We start from the raw sequence: 6,908 nt of genomic DNA, 5'->3' as shown, positions 1-6,908 counted from the left end.
TCAAAGGTGATCATTTCTAATAAAGACCCTGGAGTCGGGGGAACCACATCTAGGGGGTTCTCCTAAACAGGGGCAAACTTTCAAGGATCGCAGGGGCATACAATCAAAGATCCTATTTACTAGGGGCATTCTTCCTAAGGTTCAATCGACCTGGGTCACATCTCGAAACAATCTCAAACAGGGGCATGTCAAACATGGGAAGAATTCAAATTCAAAGGATAGAACACTATGGATAACCTTCCATGACCTGGAGATCAGGGGCACACCCTTCGATCTAAACATCGAAGCATATGACAAGGCTATTCCCTGGGGCACTTCCTTCATAAGCATCTTTTCCACAAAAATACCGGGGCAATGGATATCAAATCCGTAAGACGTACAACAAAAGGAAAATGCGTCTTCATACTTTGCAACCCCGAATCAATCTTTCTCCTAACTACGATCTGCAAAAAAAAGGTATTGGAAAATCGTGCTAGCATCCAACAACCTTACAACATTAGCAAACTATATCCGCTTGGTTATCAACCACCTATCAGTGGGGCATCATGCAAATACATAAATCATGCATTACATACATTGGTCGATACATTACACCACACCTTTTCAGGTAGTCTTCTGTAAGACATTTCCATTCTAAATAGTCTTTTCTAAGACATTCATTAGTCTTTCCAAAAACCTTTTAGGTAGTCTTTTAAGGATATTATTTTTTAGCCTTTCCAAGTAGTCCTCTTTAAAGACAAATTGCTATCATTTCTAAAAATCTTTTCAGATAGTCTTCTTTAAGACAAAATTTTCATATCCATTCCAGAAACCTTTTTAGGTAACCTTATAAAAGACACCACTTCATTCCAATCATTACATCAATCAACATATGCGTGAGCATAAGCATTATTCCGTACATCAAAACATCCAAGTCATCACTCTGGTACTAAACCATACCATCCACCTACTTTCCGGTAACCTTACCGATGCCAGTAACCTTACTGAGATGTTCTTTCCAATCACCTGATTGGTGTTTTCCGGTAACCTTACCGATGACAGTAACCTCACTGTTGGTGTATTTCCAATCATATGATTGATGTATTCCGGTAACCTTACCGATGCCAGTAACCTTACTGAGACATTCTTCCCAATCACCTGATTGATGTTTTCCGGTAACCTTACCGATGACAGTAACCTCACTGTTGGTGTATTTCCAATCATATGATTGATGTATTCCGGTAACCTTACCGATGATAGCAACCTTGCTGTTCATTTCACTTATAAAACATATACATACGCATTAGCATGCATACCATCTAGTGCATTCAAATCCTTACAAAGTCCAGTTCTCGTCCTGGCAAATCATTACAAAGTCCAGTTCTCGGCCTGGCAAATCATTACAAAGTCCAGTTCTCGTCCTGGAAAATCCTTGCAAAATCCGATTCTCGTTTGGTAGTCAGTTCCCGTCTGACTGGTACATCAAAATCCAGTTCCCGTCTGGTAGTCAGTTCCCGTCTGACTGGTGCATGAAAATCCGGTTCCCGTCTGGTAGTCAGTTCCCGTCTGACTGGTACATCAAAATCCAGTTCCCGTCTGGTAGTCAGTTCCCGTCTGACTGGTGCATGAAAATCCAATTCTCGTTTGGTAGTCAGTTCCCGTCTGACTGGTACATCAAAATCCAGTTCCCGTCTGGTAGTCAGTTCCCGTCTGACTATTACATCAAAATCCGGTTCCCGTCTGGTAGTCAGTTCCCGTCTGACTGTGACAACAGCCCAGTCTCCGACCCTCGAGTCGTGAGTCTAAAAACAGGTGAATCTCTTTCATGCAGGTACACTTGTCAGAATCATGGCAGGCAATTCCTTTGGTGCAGGTGAGCTCGTCCGAACTAGGGCAAGTGATCTAAATGGTGCAGGAAATTTGTCCGAACCAGGGCAAATGATCCAAATGGTGCAGGTGAACTTGCTAGAACTATAGCAAGCAATCCTATTGGGGTCCAAACTGCGATTAGCTTACCAGCACTATGGTAAGTGAGAAGTTCACAAACTGCGAGTAGCTTACCAGCACTATGGTAAGTGAGAGGTTCACAAACTGCGAGTAGCTTACCAACACTATGGTAAGTGAGAAGTTCACAAACTGCGAGTAGCTTACCAGCACTATGGTAAGTGAGAAGTTCACAAACTGCGAGTAGCTTACCAGCACTATGGTAAGTGAGAGGTTCACAAACTGCGAGTAGCTTACCAACACTATGGTAAGTGAGAAGTTCACAAACTGCGAGTAGCTTACCAGCACTATGGTAAGTGAGAGGTTCACAAACTGCGAGTAGCTTACCAACACTATGGTAAGTGAGAAGTTCACAAACTGCGAGTAGCTTACCAGCACCATGGTGAGTGAGAGGTTCACAAAATGCGAGTAGCTTACCAGCACTATGGTAAGTGAGAGGTTCACAAACTGCGAGTAGCTTACCAGCACTATGGTAAGTGAGAGGTTCACAAAATGCGAGTAGCTTACCAGCACTATGGTAAGTGAGAGGTTCACAAACTGCGAGTAGCTTACCAGCACTATGGTAAGTGAGAGGTTCACAAAATGCGAGAAGACTTACTAGAACTATAGTAAGTAAGGGTTAACAAACTACGAAGACTTACTAGAACTATAGTAAGTAGGGGTTCACAAACTGCGGAGACTTACTAGAACTATAGTAAGTGGGGGTTCACAAACTGCGGAAGCTTGCTGACCATAGCAAGCCAATTACACAACCAACAGAAGGTCCTCGCTATTCCTTTTCAGGAACCTTTCCAGGAAGTCTTCTTAAAAGCGTATTCCATCCTTTCTAGGAGCTTTTTCAGGCACACAAGATTTTTAAACCGTTCTTCAATTGGGTTTATCACGTTAGTCCCTCGGTAGTGATATCTTCCAAAACATCATCAACAAACAATCAAAGGTGCTATCTTTCTTTTCAGAATTACTAACATACTTCGATTAACGTAACTAACAATCATGCATCATTTCAACTAACTAACCTCATTCATACATTACGCATATACATACACGGCTCTCATTTATTTTGAGAAGCTCACTGCATCATGCATCGCATGCATCATAAACATTGCATAAAGTCAAGGTTGCCTTTTTAGGCCACGCTACGATCTAAATGCGTAGCTCCTTCAAAAAAAAAGAGAAGAAGAAGAGCATCTGCTTCACATTTCAAAATAGAGGGGTATCTACCTTGGATGGCATCTGTAAGCCCATCTCCTACGGAATTTCTTCCCATGCAAATTTCAGGGCATTTCAGTGTCCAATCATCTTCTACCTTTAGATCATGATAGGCAGACGTGCCTATCTGACTCTTCAGGTTTAAGAAGATTGAACAGGGGCAGCTGTCATACCCCAAAATTTGCCCTCCTCTACTTATCTTCAATGGTTCAAAGTTCAAGGGTTTTCTCAAAGTCACTCTCCCTCGTATTCACAATTAGGGTTTGCAGAGTTTGAATCTCCATAAAGGTCAACAAAAACACCTTTTGGGTCGAGGCTCACAACTTGAGCATGGAAGCTTCAATTGAGATGAAACAAAAAAAAAAGGTCATTTAGAGGACTCTTTTAGCTTTCTAAAAAGTCCTGGAATGCCTTCATGTGATTAAAATGGAGAGAGATACACATGGTTGAAGTTAGGTAATTTTCAAGATATGAATGAAACCCTAATTGCCTAAAACTTGGTTTTTGAACTAATGGGCCTAAGATTTTCATTCCAAACATACTCATGACTCAAATAAAGACCTCTAAAACCATTCTCATATTTTTGGAATTTTTAGTTATATTTTATTTGAAGTTTATTCAATTAAATGGAAAATAAATCAAGGAAAATACCAAAGGTAGTGAGTTAAATCATGGGGTTTTGTCTGGTATCATATAAGGGCCCAAGAAACACCTTGAGAGCCGAGGAATTTCGTTGGTTCATGATTGGTATTTTTTATTTTATTTATTTCTTGATTTTATTCCAATTAAATCAAGGAAAAATAAATAAAAATCAAATATGTGCATGATTTGAGTTTTTTTTAATCATTAAAACATTCTTAAAATACAAGTGAATCAATTATGGTGATGGAAGAAGAGATTGAGTAAAAATAGAAGCTTTTGCATGAGATTCTCAATCAAATCTTTTCATATTTTTTCCTCAAATAATCACTTGATTTACTTCCAATCTTTTGCCCTAATTCTCATCCATATATATAGATGAGTTTATTTAGAATAGAGGGGGGGCAGCCACGAAAAAGAGGGAGGAGCCAAAGACTAGGGTTTCTTTTCAAAGGAAACAATTTGGAAAGAATGAGAGCATGAGCCATGGACTGATTCAACAGGTTTCAACACGTTTCAGACGTCCACATGTTCTTCTGGAGTTCTAAAGAGTCGAACCAAGTATTCACACGAAGCCAAAGCGTCCCATATTGCCCTCCCAAGATCGCACCCTTTGGTGAAAGGTTCAATCTCTGATTTCCTCTATTTCGTGCAATATAAATCTGTCTCATGCGCCCAGACGTGTTAAAGATGATCTTCAGAATAATTTTGAATCATTGGTCTTGAGTTTATACGCTGAAGTGGAAGGGTGCCATTGTTAGGGCACAAGGTTTGTGTCTGTTCGTATCGTTACTTGCAGAGAGTTTCAGGTCAAAAGGACGTCACCATCGGATTCGTGAGGTCCGAATTAGTGGAGAAGATCACTTTTGGATTCCGTTTTCAACAGATTCGCAGGTGTGGCAAAGTCATCCCCATCGGAGAAGATGGAGGAAACCACCGCCTGTGGTGGTTTGAACCTTCAACAGTCACTCGGAGGCACACGTGGCATTTCTGCATACCACCATTGGACGGTCAACAGGGTAGGGTTTCTCTCTCTGCGTTCGATTGGTTTATTTTGACAAAACTGGGGCCCGCGCGTGGAATATTTTGAAGAGCCCATTAACTTTGCTATTTCGTTTATTTAATATTTTCTGATCAATAGCTTAATGACTAAAATGAAATGGTTGAGTTGGCAATGGGTGATGGCTGGTGTTGGGGGTTCAATCCCCATGCCAGACAATGTATTTTTATCTATTTATTTCACAGGATCCCATACGCGCGCTCAGGATATGTTCACCATACGTCCTCATATATCAGCCACTGGATCTTCTATCATCTGAATCCAACGCATGCAAAGATGCAAGTCTGCCATGGTGCATCATAGACACTCAAGGACACGCCACACACAATCTAAACCAGGTTCCTATATATTTACTTATTTGTTTTATTAATTTTATTATTTAGATTAAGTGATAATAGTTATTTTAATTTAATTATTTTATTTAGTTAGGTTAGAATATAATTAGGATAATTAATATTAGGACTATTTCCCGACTATTCGAATACTCGATTTAATTTATTCTAATCAATTTTAATTATATAAATCACAACAACCCTAGAGAAATATGTTAATATATTAGGGTTTGCTCCCTCCCATTTGGGCTAAAGTATCAAAACATTAGGATTCAAATTATTATTCGTTCCGACTAAATTTATTGGTCGCGATGATTAATAATCGATTAATTAAATTAATCAAATCCTATAAATTAAAATACTAATATTTATTTTGCTAAATGGTTTTAACCATCTTATTGGTTACGATGATTAGCAATTTTTATTAATTCGTTATTATTTGTAATCGAAGCTATCGATTATGAGGAGTAACGGTAATTAAAATATGCACATTTGCTATTCGTGATAATCGAATCTATCGATTATAGTGGTTAGCAATCCTCCCTTTAATCTGTTAATTATGGTGATCAAACCTATTGATCATCGCGATTAATGGTAACAAATTAAAATCAGGGTTGTACGCCCAAACCTCAAAACACTTTTAAAACCTTTCAAAACATCAATATCAAACTACGGATTTTCATCCTCATTCAAAACTACGATAGGCCATTCAAAAAGCCTCCAAACCATATCATATCAAATTCAAAGGCGTACAACCCTGTGCCCCGAACTACGTTGACTCTGATTCTCCCTAAGGAGATACGTAGGCACTTGGCAACAAGGCGAGTCCCCCTCTTCCAAACTCTAATCATGTTCAAATAATTAGCCTTTAACTCTATTTACTGTCTGTCATCTTTCTTTATGTTTTGCCATAACCCTTATCTTTGCAATGTTAACCTTTAGAAAAGGGTTGAGGGTGCCTAACACCTTCCCTCGACCTGAATATAGTATCTTACCCTGATCTCTATACTGCGTAGGGTTTCCTATTCGCCCTTCAGAATAGGTGGCGACTCTCTAAGTTAAAATTTTTAGGCAGGTTGCTACAAGTCCATTTTACTACGGACGAATGGTTGCAAGTGCACCAAGTGACTTTACCGAGATGGTAAACATGGGTGTGCGTTTAGAAGAAGCAGTTCGAGAAGGACGCTTGAACAAAGAACCAGAATCTTCTGTTGGTCCAAGGAAGTATGGAAGTTCTTTCCAGAAGAAAAAGGATCAAGATGTCAGCAATGTCTTGCACAAAATCAAGAAGAAATTCCAACCTCAAGTTGCAACAATAACTCCGGTTGTTAACTCAGCGCCAGCTTATCAACCTCAGGTCTCGCAACCACAAACTCAACAAAGGTCGCAGCAACCTCAGCAGCAGGTTCGACCTCCAAACTACAACAATCGGGCTCCAAGGTATCCTGCCTTTGACCCCGTACCAATGCCGTATGCAGAATTGTTTCCAACATTACTGGCAAAAGGACTCATTCAGACAAGGAGTCCTCCAAATCCTACAAATAGTTCCTCACCATGGTATAAGGCTGACCAATCTTGTCCCTATCATCAGGGGGCACCAGGTCACAATATTGAGAACTGTTTATCTTTCAAGATTGACGTCCAACAATTAGTGAAAAGCGGAATGCTATCCTTCAAAGATACTA

This window comes from Vicia villosa, linkage group LG4 (assembly GCF_029867415.1).
Source record: "Vicia villosa cultivar HV-30 ecotype Madison, WI linkage group LG4, Vvil1.0, whole genome shotgun sequence".
Lineage (NCBI taxonomy): Eukaryota > Viridiplantae > Streptophyta > Magnoliopsida > Fabales > Fabaceae > Vicia > Vicia villosa.
Note: the sequence above shows the minus strand (reverse complement) of the source record.